The 19,095-nt window shown below is 38.8% G+C and overlaps 1 long non-coding RNA gene across 1 annotated transcript; it reads right to left on the bottom strand.

The window, feature by feature from the left end:
- Nucleotides 1-7,627: 7,627 nt before the first annotated feature.
- LOC109200268 (uncharacterized) lies at nucleotides 7,628-19,095 on the bottom strand. The gene is made up of 3 exons (XR_002060455.2): nucleotides 19,006-19,095; nucleotides 13,797-13,901; nucleotides 7,628-7,707 (listed from the first exon to the last, which is right to left on the bottom strand). It is a non-coding gene; the product is annotated as an uncharacterized LOC109200268 (long non-coding RNA).

The raw sequence follows: 19,095 nt of genomic DNA, 5'->3' as shown, positions 1-19,095 counted from the left end.
TGCAGCGACCTCTCAGATAACGGGTGACTTGTCAGACTCATGTGGATCACAGTGGTGTGCCACAGCCTGAGGCAATGAAAAAAAATCGTACCAAACATTACGTCAGCATTGAAAACAAACCCTCACTCCTCAGCGCTGTCAAGAATCAGGTCCACTTTTCAAAATGACAATTATTCATTTACTCTTGGACTGACACCCGTGCAGATGATTATGGACACTGAAAACAAGCTGCCGGGCTTTAGTCAGGCTCAGGGACAACAGGAGATCTGAGGAGCAACACAATGAGTACAACTAAAAATGAACACCACAGCAAAGCTTATAATGACAAGACTGCTTTGATTTAGTGATGTCAAAGTGTTATCACTTCATACTTCTGAACTGACATTAGCTGCATTGCATACCTTGTTAGAATTACACTGTTGAAACATTTGTAAAAAGCTTCTATCCTTGTTAATTTATGTTTTGGGATAAGTTCTTGGGCTGTGTAAGGTCACAGGTTGCATTTCTGAGCAGAGTACTAAAGGTAAAGTAAGTGTTTTCAAAACTAACCATTCAGCATGTGTACAAACAGTGAGAAATCTCTGAATAAGTCAGTTAGAAGGAGCAAAAACACACGTTTCTCCACAGGTTAAAGCCCGCTGACTCCCAAAGGGCAATGGGAATGAAAAACTCTCCTTAGCAGATTAAATCCATTACTTCACACTCTTGAGAACAAAGCAAGAAGTGTGTCCAAACTGTGTAAACAACAGCAGCAGCGATTTACAGTGAAGCAGGAAATCAAAATACAAAACAGAGGATGGTGAACCAGAACTCCTAACATAAGAAAAAGTAAACACAGCATGCACGTTAACAAGGCTCTCTGCTCTGCAGGAAGTGAGGTCACAGCTCCTTGGACCTCAGCACTGTGGTTCTGCTCAAACTTTCTCATGAGTGCTGCTGAAATGTTCTGGCTTTCTGTGGAGGAGAAACAAACTGAGAGTTAGAGGTCAACACTGGAGACAGATCACTACAAAAGAACCAAATACTGATGAGAGTGCTGTGCCGGGACAGAGGAGGCTCTGAGTCATGAGGGTTCATTCAAGGGAATTTTAACATGCAATCTGATAAGTTATTCTGCATGTGGCCATAGAAATCTTCACCTTTATCAACATCCTTGTTGCCCACGACATGACTGGAAGCAGCAACTATGGGTTTCATTAAATTCACGACTTGATAGAGATAAAAAAAATAAATAAAAACATTTAAGAAAAAAAAGTGTAATTAAAAATATTTTTTAAAATTTAGGGACAAAATGCACAATGTGAGGAAGTTCAAGATTTACATCAGAGCATGTCAAAGTTTCTGCATGTGTTGGATTGTAAGAATAAATGATTTAACATATAATAAAAGAAATGATTAGTCGGAAGTTTTTCCTTTCAAAGCATCTTTCTAAACATGTGAACAGCTGCTCTTTAATAATCAATGTGAATCAAAGGCTTCTTTCAACACAAAATAAATGTAAGGAAACACACTTTACTGTTTCTACAGTTGACAACGAGCTTGGACCACAGTGATCTAAACTCATCCTCTACATTGGAAATGTAAACAGATGTAAATGTGGTTTTGACTGTACCAGAGCAGGGCTGTGTGTGTAGAGCATAGCCAGGCAGCTGAACACTGTATTGTTCTCTTCTTGGTCCTCTTTGAGTGGGAGACGAGCCACCAAAGCTGGCAACACCTGTCAGTGAACACTTTGCTAAAATGAAATACTTTCTCCATTTTTCACTTTTCTTGAGTCTCAAATATATTTGATATTAAAAAATGAAATGAAATCTTGTGTTTGGTTTCTCATCACAGGTGGTGTGTGCTTTCTCCTACACACATCAGCCAAGGTGGAGAGCCTTACCAACAACTAATGTTCAATATCACAGATATTGTAAATAGCAGCTAGTATCAATGACTGAGCTGACAGGATATCAGGATTCTGATCTGTTTTCTGTACTTTTAGTAAATGATGGGCATGGGATGAATATTAGACCCTTTATCATAAAACCTGTTGATAAGAGAAATATTAGAATTCAATAGAATCTGTGGCTTCTTTAAATACCTTGATGCGTGCTCAATCATCCAGGTAAGGAAATCCCAAAAAGTTGATTCTACAGGTCAGTGGCCACTCTTTCAGTGATGAGGACGTACACATTAATGGTCATTGAGCTCTTGTGTCAGGGAACTCCAGTGTGGGTACTGGTGGCTTTTATGATTTGATCCTTGTAGTCATTTAACTTCCTGTCCCCTCTTAGTTTCTCCATGACCAGAGCTTCTAGCTCTTCTAGCACATCAGTGGCCGTGCAGGCTGCCAGTTTATTGGCTGCTGTTTTTACCCCACTGGTTGTGAGTGTGTAAATACCCCCACTAGTTAGCTTTGGCTGCAGTTAACTTGGGAGGAAGGGGTGGGTCTCCCATGACAAGATGAAAACCAATTATCTGGGATACATACATTTAATGATGCATGCATATATCTCTATCAATTAAATCTGGCTTGAGGTCTGCCATTTTTTAAATTCAGTTATTTCTCTCAGAAATGTTGGATGTAAATTGGATGTAAAACTGTAATACACTAACCAGTATTACAGTTATACTGTCACTGGTTAGTGTAAATGTCTCATTGGGACATAGAAACCTTTAAATTCAGTCCCATCACCTCATATCTGGTGTCAAAGAATATCAAAGCTGTACAAGCTGTTTACAGTCAGAATATATAAAAACAGCATATGGCTGATATGTGAGGAATACTTATATAATATGCTGACAGACATTTGGTCTTACATCATTAAAATATAAACAGCAGGTGAGTTTTATATTTTTATATATTTTATATATTATATTTTATAGCTGACAGATACTGAAATTACTAAATAGTTGGATAAACAAGAAAAACATGTCTATCATTGCAAATGTTCATGAGAGTCACTAGATTAAATTCAACTAGACAGACTAGACAAAATACATCCTTAAATGTCCTTTAAGTGGCAGAACAAATGAACAAACAGTTCATCACTTACTTGAGATGAAATCAGCTCAGCTACTTTGAAAATAACTTCTAACTGGTTCCTCCTTTAACAGGAAGGCTTCTCGGGGGTAAGGCCATCATGCAGTCCAGCAACCTTTATGGTTCTTCTTTGATTCAACAGGAACTGTTAGAAAAGCCTTTCAGTGCCTCCAGCTACTGGTTTTTGCATCTTGGGGGTGTTACGGCCCTGGCCGTCTAGAATTTGTTTCCGTCTGTGTCTTTAAGAATCTACAGGTCCTTCCTGATTGGAGAGCTGGCGGCGGCTGATTGGTCCCCTCATCAGGTGGCTGTTTTAAAAGATCCCTCACCAGTAGTTGTCAGCGGCAGCAACTGACAGCAGCAGACCCATCCTTGGCCTCCAAACTCTGTGATGTTTGTCTGTGTGATTCTTGAGACCTACTGAGCTTTGTACATAGTGTGTAGATACATTTTCACTTGTAAATAGTACATTGTAAATAGGCACTGAAGCAGAAGGGGTGAGCTGCCTTATTATTTTCTTGTACTGTTTTCTCCTGTTTATTTCAGTTAGAGAGTTAGGTATAGCATTTGTCTTTTGTTTGGTTTTTGTTTCACATAGGCTTTTGTTTGTAATTTTGGCTTTTGTTCACCCCAGAGCTCAGCTTCAGTTTAGACAATAAATCACCTTTCATTTAAGAAATTGGCTTCTGGGTGTGGTTTTGGGGACCAGGGCGGGGTCACTTCCTTTCTAACCCTTGTGTTATGTTCCTGTACCCCTAGACTGGGGTGTAACAGGGGTCGTGGAATAAACTTTTTGAATTTGCGCCCATTAACGTGGGCTACACAGACAACTTCTACCCAGGCTCCAGCTCCAACAAGGATGGCTCTGATAAATGTGTGGTTTTATAAATGATTTTCTTTCTTCCAGTGGATTGGATCTCCTGTTTGTGACTGAGACACAGATGAGAGTTGGTGAGCCTAGCATTATTTCTGAACTGTTACCCTCCGACTGCTCATTTCTTAATGCTCCAAGGAGATCAGGTAGAGGAGGAGGAATACTGACTGTTTTTAAGAAAAAACTTTCACTACAAACAACTCCATGTACTGGTTTCCCCTCCAGCCTGGAACTTCTCATATTTGAACTGGGACGCTCTCAACCAGTTGTGTGTGTGCAGTAATCTATCGGCGCCTAAGTTTAACAAAGATTTTTTAGATGACTTTTCATGTTTTTTGGCTGAAATTGTGCCTAAACAGGATCGGATTATAATAGTTGGTGATTTTAATATTCATGTCTGTTGCCCTGATGGACTGCTTACTCAACTTTTTAAATCTTTTTCAGTGTTTTGACCTTGTACAGTCTGTAGAAGGCCCTACACACCAGCAGGAGCACACTCTTGACCTGGTGTTATCATATGGTTTATCTGTTTTTAATTTGGAAATTGGGGATTCAGTGTTCTCTCATCACAAACCTGTTTCTCTTGTGCATGAGTTTAAAGCTCGAGCTCCACCCCGCCGCTGCTCTCTTCTCCTCCACATTTATAAAGAAAATCTTTACCGACCCTGACATTACTTATTGGGTCCACCCCAGATGAGCTGCTTTTGCAGTTCCATTAAACCTGTACTCAGACCCTAAACACTGTGAACACATTAAAAACCAGGCGCCCAAAACGTATTCCTCAGCCCTGGTTAAATGAATCCACCCGAGCAGTCAGGCGTCAGTGTAGGAGAGCAGAGTGAAAGTGGAAGAAAGACAATTTGCAGGTTTCTTTTGAAATGTTAAAAGAATGTTGGAAATTTGAACAGAATACAGTGAAAATGAAAGAAACAGATATTTTTCTCATATCATTGTGTTAAATTGTCATAATCCCCGTGTTCTCTTTAAGACTATCAGCTCTACTCTAAACAACCCTGAAAGCCTCTGCTGACACATGTAATCAGTTCCTTTCTTTCTTTGTAAACAAGGTCGAGTCTATCAGGTCAGCAATAGTACTTCCTACATGTGACCCATCGGTGTTTATTCCATGACTGTAAACATGTTTCCATTTGTCACTTCAGTCTTTACTCTGAAATACAGGAAATGACATCATGGCTCAAAATCTTTGTCGTTAAACCAATTCTTTATTTAACATTTTTTTAACTTTATTTAAGAACTTAAACAAAAAGAACTCAAAAAGAACTTTAAGAACTTTAATAAAATACATTCAATAAAAACTTGAACAACAGGAAACTGATTTTTCATCCAACCACTGAAAAGAAAAAAAACAAGGTAACCACTGAACACAAACACTACAGAAGAACAATTTATAAAGATTAAAATGGAATTACAGGAACATTTTGATTCATAGCCTCATTAGATCTTTAAGGAAGGCAGATCTGAACTCTGTGGAGCCTGATCTCCAGGGTTTTAAGTTGGACTCTGAAACCAGAAGAGGATGTTTCTCTCTCTTCAGATTCGCTGTCATCCTGTGATGGGAACGATTTCAGCCCTGCGTGATCGCGCTGATGTTTGCACAGAGCAGATAATGAAGTGAATGTTTTGGCACATTGGTAACAGTGAAACAGTTTATTAGTAACGTGGGATCGTTTGTGTGCGGAGTATGAACTGAGATTACTGAAGCTCTTGTCACACTGCTCACAGCTGTAGTTTCCTTCCATGTGTGTATGTTCATGCTAGTTACGACTACTTGAACGTGAGAAGCTTTTGTCACAGTGTCTGCACTTGTATGGTTTCTCTCCTGTGTGGACTCGTTTGTGTCTTTTAAGGTCACTTGCAGTGGTGAAGGATGACCCACACTGATCACAGAGGTGCTTTTTGACCCCACTGTGAAAGATTTCATGTCGTTTTAAGTCACGTGATGTGGGGAAGCTTCTCCCACATTCTTTGCAGTATTTCAGTTTGTCTCCAGTGTGTTTACGTTGATGTATTTTTAGGCCGGCTTGCTGACTGAAAGTTTTTCCACAGATGTCACAACGAAAGTCTTTCCCACCACCACAGCGATGACAGGGTTGAGAAGTGGATCCATCTGTGTCGCTCTGCTTCTAAACAAAGACACAAAGACAGTGTAAGTCAGTCCTTCAACACTTTTATCCTGAACATCGCCTGAAATAAAGAGCATCTCTGCAGACGTCCAATTACATTTTACTGTTTTGATTAACACACTCAGTTTACTGGGCTACAATAACTACAATACTACCACCATAATACTACAGTAATACTTATTTAATATTACAGTAACATCTGACTTACACTTAAGTACTACCACGCTACTGTTTTTAGGGTACATATGCTAAACTACTGTAACACTGCAATAATACTAATTTAACAGTGCATTAATAACACTGTAACTGTGCAGTTATAACACTCAGCTGAAAAACACTATTACCCCCAATGACACTGTAATTATAACATTAAATGGGTATTTTAACACTAATGTTTAAAAGTACTAAAGCTATATGGAAGCAATGATACAACAGCTACAATACTACAATACCATTACATAACGATACAACTTTGTTAACCATATGAGAAGATTACTGAATGGTTTGGTTTTGTACTTAATTTATGTTTTATTTTATTAAGATAAGATAAGATAAGATAAGATGGCCTTTATTAGTCCCACAGGTGGGAAATTTGTTTTGTTACAGCAAAAGTGCAAAGTTATGTAGCAGAAATTAGAAAACACTGGAATGCAATAAAATACAATAAAATAAAATAAAATACTATATACAATAGAATAAAATAGAATAGAATAATATATACAACTGAGTAGGAAAATACAAAAACACAACTTCGTCAGAAGAAGATTCCATTTACACCTGACAGAGGAATGAGCCGCTGTAAACCAAAGGCCATTTATGCAGAAATAACAACATGATATAACACGAAGCTGCCTGGAGATTAAATAACAGCATCATATCAATTTTCAGCATTTTTAGTTTTTCATGATTGTGTAAACAAAAATCATAACTGAAATGAAAATCTGAATAATGGCTCAGAGCTACTCTTCGGTACAGTAGAAGTGCTAACATGCTAACACAATTTAATGAGCAGACTTGTTCCAAACAGTCAGACTGAACTTACAAGATAAAAATAAAAATACATACCTCACAGTAACTGCACTTGTAGAGTCTCTTTCTGGTGTGGATCTGTTGGTGTCGTCTCAGGTGACTCGGAGTTTTAAAAGTCTTGTCACACAGGTCACATTGATAAGGTCTCTCCTCAGTGTGGGTAAACAAGTGGCTTTGTAACTGTGCGTCTGTTGTAAAGTATTTGCCACACTGATCACACCAGTACACATTTTCTCCGGAGTGAATGCGTAGGTGTATATTTCGGCTCCCTAGCTGGCTGAAAGTTTTTCCACAGATGTCACAGCTGTATGCCTTAATTCCAGAGTGGGTAACTAGATGTCTCTGTAAGTTGCTACTTTGAGTAAAAGCTTTACCACACTGATCACAGCTGTAAGCTTTAACTCCACTGTGGATGATTTGGTGTTTTTTTAGGGCATTCTTCCAGGAAAACGACTTTCCACACAAGTCACAGCTGAACGTCTCTCTCCAGTGTGGATGAGCTGATGTTGTTTTAGTTTAGACTTCCTAGTAAAATCCTTCCCACACTCGTCACAGGTGTATTTTTTCTCTCTCTTTCTTCTGTGAGGTTTGTCGGCCTCCTGAGAGCGCTGACTTCTCGGTCCATGTTGGTCCTGCAGTGACAGAGATACAAACAGAGGCAGTGAGTGAAATGCATTCATTGAACAAACTGAAGCTTCAAACTCCCTCCATTAACACTAGTTTTAAACCTGAAGGTGGAGTGTGGCACCAAACACCTTAAAGGTCTCTTATCCCCACCTACTGGTAGTAGTAACACATTACATCCAACCTGGTGTTAAAAATAATTAATGACCATTCAAAACACTGTAAAATCATGCCCATCCCTCCTGCTTGTACACAAATATTAATGCTAACACACTCAGAATAGTAATAAATGTTTACCAGGTCTGCACTTTTTTTTATATTTCCTGTTGCTGTTTCCTATTATATATTTCTATAACTTTCTAATATATTCAATAATAATAAATCAAATGTAACAGTTACTAGCTTGGTTCAGTGAAGGATGATGTCAGAGTCTGACTGTAACCTGAGGGTTGTTTTTACTTTTACTCATTACATTAAAAAAATATATCTGTATTTTCTACTCCTTACATTTTCAAAACAGGCTTGTTACTTCTGGTTTAAGGCATTTGAGGGGAGTTATTTCATCACCTTAGTCAGGGGTTAAAGTGGGCCTTTGTCTTGTTTTTTTGGGGGGGGTTTTGGGGGGGGGGCAGCATCTGAACGACTGCAGGTGCTGATAAGTTACGGTCGCAGTATTTCAACATCTAGCTAGCAATACAGAACACGAGCGACAATAAATGGAGTAATATTTTTTATGTGGCAGTTAATTTCACATGCAGCATTTCTATCAGCCCAACAAACATCAGCAAACACACAAACTGTTTGTGTGCAGTTTGTCTCACAAATGTGATTTAAAGTAATGTTGAACCAAGTCGGCGCACTTTGCTGATAAACTGAGCGCACTGAGTTCGCACGGCACTTTGGTGACTGGGAAGCACAAAAAGAGAATTTCCAGCTGCTTCTCAACCCATTTACGTGGAAACTGCACCTGTGCAGATTCAGATGGAGCTGCAGTGTAATGGTACACTCAAGGCAAAGTACGACACTGAATGGCCCGCACAGTTTATTTATTTTTATTTATTTTTTTTTTAGAAAGAGGGGCAATACATATTAATGAACATTTTAATAAATGTAAATATGCCAGATTATAGCCTTGGGCTAATTTCCATCTGCAGACCCTCTGGCAGGTTGGTGTTAAACACAAGTTAGTAAAAACATACAGAGACACTATTTACAGGTCATGTAACAGAGACAAAAACAGTCATCACATTATACTAGAACAAACAAATGACAAGAAGAGTGGACACAGAGGACAGCATAGATAACAATAACGGAAACACATCAATTATATTGCACAAACCCCAGTATTGCATATGCCCTGACTGTTGTGATATTGCGTTCACCCATTGCACTAACAGTTGTTTCCCTTTTAGTAATACACTAACTCTTTTTCCCGTCCAATATAAAGCATGATTATTAAACATGATCACATGTTTGTGTGTCCCTCAGCCGCCCTTTTAAGTGACTCTTAAAGATGGGTAGACTTGTACTTTCCCTCACTGACAGTGGAAGACTATTCCAGAAGCTCACTCCCTGGTATGACAGAGCATTCTGTGAAAAGGTGGTCCGCCTGAATGTCAATTCACAATCACCTCTAACAGTGGCTCGAGTCAGTCGAGACCCGGCAACACTGCTAGACTTTTGTTTAATAAAATCACTCATTGGTGGAGGCGCCAGACCATGTGTAACTTTGTATATTAGACAGGCAGATTTAAATAATTTGAAATTAGTAAAATTTAAAAACTTGTATTTATCTAAAATTTGACAATGGTGATATGAAAAAGGTTTTTTATCTAATATTTTCAATGCTCTTTTGTAGCATACTTCAATTGGCCCAATAGCAGCAGAGCTCGTATAGGATCAACTTGTAATTTTTATTAGTTCCATTCCTGCAGCAATGCCCCAGCTCCGTCTACATGCAGCTCCAACCTTGTGTATGTTTTCATTTATTTTTTTCTGGGGTTTTTGGCAGCATGTTCATATTTCTAACTTGCATAATTTTGACAGGATATATTTTTATGAAGAGCAAAACATATAAAGTTGATTTTTTTTAAAAGTTTATTTATTCTGGAATAATATTCCTGTCTGTTTTTATTCATATTTATGTTTAAAAAAACATTGATTTAGTGTGTTCAATAAATGTTTTTCTTGTTTGGCCCGCGACCTAAAGTGTGCCTTAAGTTTTGGCCCCCTGTGCAATTGAGTTTGACACCCCTGGTGTAGAGGATGGAAATCAGCCAGGACAACTCATCAAACATCTGCAGACATCTGGTTGAATTCATTTGTGTACATCCACAGAGAGCAGCGGGTCAGCTGATCACAGCCTGTACATTAAGAAAATCGACTGGAGCTCTCAATAGAAATGATTGTGAGCTGTGACTCTTTTCCCCACACTGAGCCACTACAGCTGATTTTAGGGTTCCCCACCTGCTGAATCCCACTTTAACCTCTTCCCTGCCCATTTTCCTCTTTAGAGGCAAAGTCACCCTCTACAATGTAGCCATTGTATTATTACATGATTATTACATTACATTAATATAGCACAAGGTTCAGTTAGTTTTGCATAAAATTAGAGCTGGGCGATAAAACGATAACGATATGTATTGCGAAATAACTTTTTCTCGATAGAAAAATTAAACTATTGCGATAGGCCCAAGGGCGTAGATTTGGTTTTGGCATTGGTGGGGACGCGTGTTTCAACCACCGAACCCCGCCCTGTTTCTTTTTTTTTTTTTTTCTTTTCGTCTTTGCTTCTTGATAAAAAAGAAGAAATATACTTGCCTACGTGGTATTAAACCATTTAAAATTACAATTCATAGTTTTATATGTGAATTATATAATGTTAAATTACTATTAAACAAATGACTAACTAAGTATTTTAGACTTTAGTTTACTTTGATTTTATTCCACATAAATCAGGTATCATACAAAAATAAAAATAGCTTCAAATACAGTCAAGACAATAAAAGAATATAACTTTAAGGACTTAAATGTGGGATGGAGTGATTTCGCAGGTCTTTCCTCCCCACTGCTGTCAGACTCCACAACAAAGACTTTTGCAGCTGATCAAACACACACATGTGCAATAAGACGTTGTAAGTTGTATTTTTACTCAGTTGTATATAACATTTGTATTCTATTTTTATCCTAATGTATATTTTATTCTATTTTATTCTAGTCTGTACAGTTGTGTACAGTATATTATTCTTATTGTATTCTAATTTTTGCTATATAACTTTGCACTGTCCACTTTCTGCTGTGACAAAACGAAAGGTAATCTTATCTTATCTTAACACGATTACTTCAGTTATAGTACACCAACTTCTCTTATACATTAGCACTAAGAGAACACTAAATGAACTGGTGGTTTTTGTCGATAAAACTCATCTAAGATGACCACAAAATTATTGTTCTGTGCTTGATGTGCCTCACCTTCGGCCCTGGCTTTTCCCCTCTGACTGCACTAGGACATATTGCCTCTTGATAAAATAACACATTGATTCGTGCCATATAAAAAGTGAGACATGTCAATTCAGATTCTTTGTCAAATCTACACTAATCAATCAATTTACATCAGCAGCCTAACAATTGTAGTGCAAACTGCACTACAAGGTGGAATATTTGCAAAATCATGACTACCTCATGATATTTTGTCTCAAAAATAACCCTATGAATATGTCAGTGCCACTAGGATGAAATTATTGTGTCACCAACATTTTAAAGTTAGACGTATAATTTTAACTGCCTCTGTAAACTAATATCCTGGCTTGCTCGAGGCTGCCGTTTTTTCTGACAGTTTCAATCAAAATTAGAAATGTTGCTCTGAGACTGGGAGAACTAATAGAGCTGCCTGTTGTGCAGTTAGTTTTCAAAACACGTAATTCATGGTTGCATACAATTTTAGACTGATGTGGGCCAAAGCCTAGCATAGCTTGTAACGTTATTATGATGGACACATTTTATGAGTGAGCTTGGCTTTAATTGACTTACAGGTTTCTTTAAAAAAATACTTTCTTATATCCAGGTTCTTCCTCTTTGCTACCATCCTCCTCTCAGCGCAGGTTTGCCGCTGCTGAAACTAAACAGAGCTCCCTGAAAGGCTCAGCCAATCACATTGGCCATATTTGTCACATGAGGTCAGACTCCAGTAGAGAACGTAATTTAACTCTTTCTGCACCGCCGGGTGACTGAGACGCTGACAGATCTTTTTTTTCTTTCTATCAGGTTTTTTTTTTTTTTTTTTTACAAGAAGCGATCAAATTATTGGTGGGGACATGTCCCCTCCGTCCATGCCAAATCGACGCCCTTGGATAGGCCTCATCTCTCTTGTCCGCTTAAAGAAATAAAAAAAAGAATAACCAATCCAAATTAAGTAGCGCAGAGCCGAACCAATCACAGCCGCAGCGTCACGTCACGTGACTTGTTACGTACAGCACAAGCGCCAAGGCGCACATGTGTATTTGTTTTTGCAGCCGTGCAGCCCGGGTAATGAAGGAAATGAGTTTGCCGACTAGAGAAAAATCAACCGAGAGCGTGAGCGAAGGTTACCGAAGAAAAAACAGATGATGGTTCCAATGCCGGAGAGCTTGTCGAACGGAAGAGCCACAGAAGTTCCGTAGTGTGAAGGTATTTCTGTCGCGGTTCTGGGTCCGTCGGACCCAGTATTTTGAGTTTATGTTTTGGTTTACTTTTGCATCATGGATTGTTCTTTATGTTTCTCTGGCACTTTGTGTTTCAGTTATCTTGGTGTTTTGGATTGTTTTCTCATTTTGTGATGATGGTGATGATGATTATTGTTATTAGAGTTCCATGTTTCTGTTTATTGGTATTTAGGATTTGTCTTCTCATGTTTTGTGTGGGTTTAGTTCCATGTGTCATTTTCTGTCTGTCTCTCAGTGTCAGGTCTGCGTCTTGGTGTAGTGTTCTTGTTTCCTGTTTTATTGTGAAGGTCTGCGTCTCATGTGAGTGTGTTCAGTTTTACCCCTGTCTCGTCTTGTTGATTATTCCCAGCTGTGTTCCCCACCTGTGTGTAATCTCCCTGTGTTTCTCTGTGTGTATTTAAGTCGCGTCCTCTGTCTTTGTAGTTGCTGGTCCGTCTGCGTATCCACCCTGCTTCATCTGTGTGTCTTCCTGCTGTCCGTCGTCTGCTACCTCCGCTCATCCTCCTTCATGTTCAGGTCCTGGTTTGCGTCAGTAGTTTAGTTGTTCTCAGTTTAGATAGTTGTCGGTCCCGTTTGCTGTTCTGTCCTTTTCTTTTTGTGTTTAATAAACCACCCTCTCACCTGTACAAGTGCCTGCATTTGGATCCTCCTTTATTTTCCACACGGCTCATCTCACTCGCCGTGACAATTTCGGCTATTTCAAGTCTGACAAAAAACAGAGTAGTGCGCACTGTAAATTGTGCCGAAAGCAAGTCTGGAAATACAATAAAGCGGTGCATGCTCAATCTCTGACTGAAAGCGCTAATTCGTCATTCGGCTTTTGTCAGACTAAAGTCACTGTTAAAACTGTTTGAAAAGCTAAGCTATACAACAAGGAGAGATTGAGAATTTCCTTTTAGTTCTCAGTTTATTTGATATTGACAAAAGTTAGTCAATTTTGTCTGTTCTTCTGTAAAACAACCTAAGATTTATTTTTAGAATTAATATTTTGTTTCTAAGTGGAATTGACAATTTAGTAGTCTGTTTTGTTTGTTCTATTTTGAAACTTAAACGCTTTAGCGGCTGCCTTTTGTGTAGTTTGCAATATTTGCCTTGATTTATCTGAAACTGAAGTCTAATGTTCCTTAAGCACATCTACCCTGTTGAACTTATTATGGGAAATAAATATTTTAATTAAAACAAGCTGCTAATTATTTCACATTTTACTTGTGAGCAACGGCACATTTAAATCTTACAAATATAGTTATTTGGCTTATATCGTGATATATATCGTTATCGCCTGAAATGAAAAAAACATATCGTGATATGAAAAAATCTTATGTCGCCCAGATCTACATAAAATATATATCAGTACTTCAGCTTTTAATGGAGTATTTCTTATCACTAGTATCTGTCACCTTCTGTGTCGAACTCATTGATTTCTCTGCAGTGGCTGAGCTGAGTCCAAGTAGCTTAAATGTTCCTCTGCTGCTCCGTCAGACTCTTCTCCTCCTGCTGATCAGCTGGGACACAAAACAGAACTTTGTTAGGCTCCACACTGCACCGAAGAATAAAAGTGTCTCATATGTTCATCTGAGAGCACAAAAACAAATTTTAGCTTCCTTGGGTGGGCAACTTGTTTAAAACAAACACAAAAGGTTTGAGCACTGATACCAAATTCAGCAGTATGGCACACCAGTACCAGGAGAGCAATTCCTTTTTAAAAAACGGCCCTGGCCAAGAACGAAAACAGAACAATCAATGAGCTGCATAAACAAGTACAGTTTTTCCCAACCACTGTGTGCTGTGAGAAATGATCAGGTGTGCCGTGGAAGATTATCCCATCTGAGTGGGTGTAGAAATCTGAGCCATGATCTGAGTAACCCTCATCACTCAGTCACACTCCGATTCTATACTTGTATCAAGTCCATTGCACTACTTTCAAGCATTCTGTCCACCTGTCCTCTAATGTGTGCCTTCCTCCTCTTTGTATATACTCCTCTTATATGTTATTTATTCTAGCTGTCTTACTATTTATATTGTTTTCCACAGGGCCGGCCCGTGGCACAGGCCGTATAGGCAAATGCTAAGGGCGCCGTCCATCAGGGGGCGTGGCGCCAGTGCCATAAATGTTGAAAAAAAAAAAAGTTGGTACTATTATTTCTAAATACAAAAAATAATCCCACGTTAATTAAAATGCAAAGTAAAGCTTATTTAATAGAAATATTATTTGTTACAACATTACGCCGCGCCCCCTCCCTTCCCGTATCATGGTTCCTTTTGGACGTCACCACATCAAAAAATCAACACAAGATGTCAAAACGGCCAAAACTGTCAGGTGCCCAGGGAAGAAAAAAGAGAAAAGAAGGGGAGGAGAAACGAGAAAAAGACAGAGGTAGGTAACGGTAGCCTACATGAAATTATTTGTCTGAATGTGATAGTAACCTAAATTTTTAGCATTAAGCTAATGTTACATGATTCGCTAATTGCTAATCAATAAATAGCTAGTTAACTGTTTTAACGTCAGTTAATATTGTGGAGGGGGCTAAATTGTTATGGAAAATAATAATGTAACGTTAGGTAATTACAGTACTCCCACCTTTCCCACCATTCCTCATTTGTATTCATCTTTTAAGCAGGTGTTTTTTGTTTACATTGTTATTGCCTTCTGGTTAGCTAACGTTTACCCTGCAGGTAGTAGTCACTTTTCCACCCCTGTATATATTATAGTTGTAAGCCTAGTTGTTAAAGTGCACATCATTAATCTTAATTAAGCAATATCACATGAGAGGGAATGCTGTTTTTTAATATGAGCACTGCTGTGATTCGGTCAAAGATAATCATAACATAACATTCTCATATGATATTATACTGTTACTTTGCATTCTGCTATTCAGCATTTCACTGTAATGATGACAATAAATTGAATCTAATCTCATTTGCATATCAGTTAACATCATACATATATCTCTTTGGTTTTTCATTTATATTATATCATTTCATTTTATTCCTGGAATCATATGTTTTTATTATTAGACTTTAATACTCAGTGGTGTCACATACTCCTCTCTTCAGATGCACTGTTGAAGTTTCTAAATCCCACCCCTGGGCCATCTACCACATCTACCGCTGCTGCCTCCACTTCAGCAGCACAACCCACCAGTGATGCAGCATCAGCAGCACAACCCAGCCATGATGCAGCAGCATCAAGCGGTCTTCCTGTTGCCTCCACCTCAGCAGCACAACCCACCAGTTTTGCAGCAGCATCAAGCGGTGTTCCTGTTGCCTCCACCTCAGCAGCACAACCCAGCAGTGATGCAGCAGCATCAAGCGGTCCTCCTGCTGCACCAATAGACCCTGCTGACTGGCCTTCTGCTTTAACTGAAAAGGTACGAACAGAGTTAGTTCACAGAGGTCCATTTGTAATTGATAGTGACTTCACATTCCCGAAACAGAAAGACGGACGAAGATGTCAGCATGATTATTTTAACAGACTCTTAATCAATGGGGAAAAGATGAGAAGAACCTGGCTTATGTATTCGAAAAAAGAGGATAGCTTGCACTGCTTCTGCTGCAAAATGTTTTCCAAGAGAGATTACAAACTGAGTAGGGAAGGTCTGAAGGACTGGAAAAATGCAAGCCACTTGCTCAAGGTCCATGAGGATAGCCAGGAGCATAATGCTCACATGGCAACATGGAAGGACTTGGAGGTCCGTTTTGCGAAAGGACTCACAATAGATAAACAAGAGATGGCACTTGCTGAGGCTGAGAGAAAAAGGTGGCGTGAAGTTCTACATCGTTTGGTGGCAATAATTCAGTCCTTAGCTGAAAGAAACATGGCTTTCAGGGGGTCCACAGACACATTAAATAAACCAGACAATGGCAATTTTCTGAAAGAAGTGGAGCTTATGGCCAAATTTGATCCAGTGATGAAGCAGCATGTCAGTAGAGTAGAAAGTGGAGCTGGCAGTCACATACATTATCTGGGAAAAACAATCAAAAATGAACTGATTGACACCATCAGTTCAAGAATAATAAAACGCATTGTGGAAGATATCAAAGCATCAAAGTATTTCTCCATCATTTTAGATTGCACACCTGATCTGAGTCATAAGGAACAGCTCTCTGTCATAGTCAGGATAGTGTCACAAGAAGACATACCACAAGTTAAAGAGCATTTCCTGGGCTTTCTTGTTGCAGAGGAATCAACAGGAGATCATTTGTCAACTCTCATCCTAAAACGGATAGAGGAGCTTAACATTCCTTTTGAAGACTGCAGAGGACAGTCCTATGACAATGGGGCCAACATGAAGGGAAAAAATAAAGGTGTTCAGGCAAGGTTGCTTCAGCTAAACTCAAGAGCTTTTTTGGTCCCATGTGGTGCCCACACTTTAAATCTGGTAGTAGCTGATGCTGCAAAAAGCTCACCAGATGCCCTTGGCTACTTTGGGCATTTAGCAAAATTATTCAAGCTCTTCTCAGCCTCCACCCATAGGTGGGGTGTTCTCCTGAAACATGTGAAAACCACCTTGAAATCATGGGCTGAGACCAGATGGGAAAGCAGGATAAAAAGCATTGAGGCAGTCAGATATCAGGCTCGGCAAGTCAGAGAGGCTCTTCTGGAGGTGAGGGAAACACTGGATTTTCTGATGCACAGACAACGGCAAAGGAGATGTGTGAAGAAATGAATGTGGAGGCTGAACTCAAACAAAAGCGATTGAGAACCACCAAAAGGCACTTCGGTTATGAGTCTCCAGATGAGCCCATACAAGATGCACTTAAAAAAATGGAAACCACATTTTTTAATGTGGTAGTGGATACAGCCATCTCTTCACTTGATGAGAGATTTCAGAACCTTGGAGAGGTGAATGACAAGTTTGGAGTACTCCTCAATTTCCACAACTTACAAAAAGAAGAGCTGCTACAGCAGTGCCAAACACTGAGTACTACTCTGACCCATGACAGCCAGCCGGACATTAATGGCACAGAACTTGCAATGGAAATGCAGAATTTCCCACCATTGCCATCAAAGAACATGACAAACATGGAACTCTTGACCTTCCTGCATGAGAAGAAGCTGGCAGAAATTTACCCCAACATGTAGGTTGCTCTGAGAATCTTTGCCACTCTTCCTGTTACAGTGGCTGCTGCTGAAAGAAGCTTCTCTAAGCTCAAACTCATTAAAACCTACCTGAGATCTACTATGATGCAAGAACGTCTCAGTGGACTTTCCATCATAAGCATAAATCATGTGGTCTCAAATCAGTTGTCGTATGATGATGTTGTAGATGACTTTGCTGCAAGAAAGACTAGGAGAGTAAGGCTGTAGCAGGTGATGTGAGGTTGATGAGGGGGTGGTGTACAGTAATTTGTAAGTCATTCTAGTTAATGCAGTATTAAAAAGCACAACTAGAGAACTCTGTAGGATCCCCTTTTTTGTAATATAGTTGTTAAAGTCATACTGGTTTATTTAATATCTTGTTTTGTGATATTATCTTATTTATATTGTATTTTTAATTTATTTTATCCAACTTGTTGACACGTTTTATTGTGTTTATGTATGTAAAATTTCTTGTATTTCATATATTCATTTTTTATTTTTTGTATTCATTTATTTATTCATATATTTTTTTATCTTGTTAATTATTCTGATTGTGAATTTGCTTTCTTTAAGTAAAAAAAAAAGGTCAAAGACAAAGCTATTCGGTTTCTTGTGAGTACATACACTACACTGCCGATGTAGGGGGGCGCCACCTAAAATCTTGCCTAGGGCATGGCGCACCCACAATTTAGTTGAATATGTACAAAGACAATAAAAGACTATTCTATTCTATTTTATATGTCTTTGTTCCTCCATTTCAGTTTTGTTTGGAGCTTTAAAAAATCTGCAGTACATTTAAATCTGATAAAATTAGAAAACAGATCCCCTCTTAGGGTTCGAGGCTATATTTGTTTTAAAAATGCATCTCTGGTATCTCTGGCCTATCATTATTATTTTGCTAACAGTTAATCAGGCTCATTTACTGAATACTGAACAGAATATATCAAATCATCTTTGAAATGATTCTAATGATGGGCCTCTCAGAGTGAGGCCAGTTTTTACAATCAAATGCCCTGTGGGCTGACACAACTTTGCACTGATGAAGGCAGCTGTGTTTTAACCTGGAATACATTTATTTTTACCTTTCTCATAAATGGATTTCATTATAGCAGTTTTACCGCCAACATGTTGGGATTTTTTTGGAGCCGGAAGTGACCTTATAAGGATGAAGGGTGGCGCTAGCTAGCTAGCTTGGATAGCACACTGCATTCAAAAACTGTGCAGGTGCCACACAGTGACACAGAGATGCTAACTAGCGCTTAGTAACAGACTAATAAAATAATAGAAACTCTGATTACACTTAGCTAATTTAAAAGCTTTCTTCTAATAATAACAGTTTTCTTCTCTGTGTTTCATTAGCATTTGTTGATATCTTCATGTAAATTAGTTTATAGCAGCTTGACTTGATGTAGAGGCTTTTTCTTTCAACAGGTTAACAAATAACTGACAACAGAGACCGAGGAGAGCAACAGAAAACTTCACTCAGGAGCTAAACTCAAGATTGACTGAACTCAGATCAAAGTTACCTTAGTGCTTCACTTTAGATGAGGAAGAAAAATAAACTAAAATACAAACGCAATGAAGCGGGAACTCTGCGGCTTCTTCTTCTTCTTCTT

The sequence above is a fragment of the Oreochromis niloticus genome, unplaced genomic scaffold, assembly GCF_001858045.2.
Source record: "Oreochromis niloticus isolate F11D_XX unplaced genomic scaffold, O_niloticus_UMD_NMBU tig00008064_pilon, whole genome shotgun sequence".
In the NCBI taxonomy this organism is placed as follows: domain Eukaryota; kingdom Metazoa; phylum Chordata; class Actinopteri; order Cichliformes; family Cichlidae; genus Oreochromis; species Oreochromis niloticus.
The sequence above is the reverse complement of the archived record's forward strand: the minus strand, read 5'-3'. Positions and strand labels throughout refer to the sequence as shown.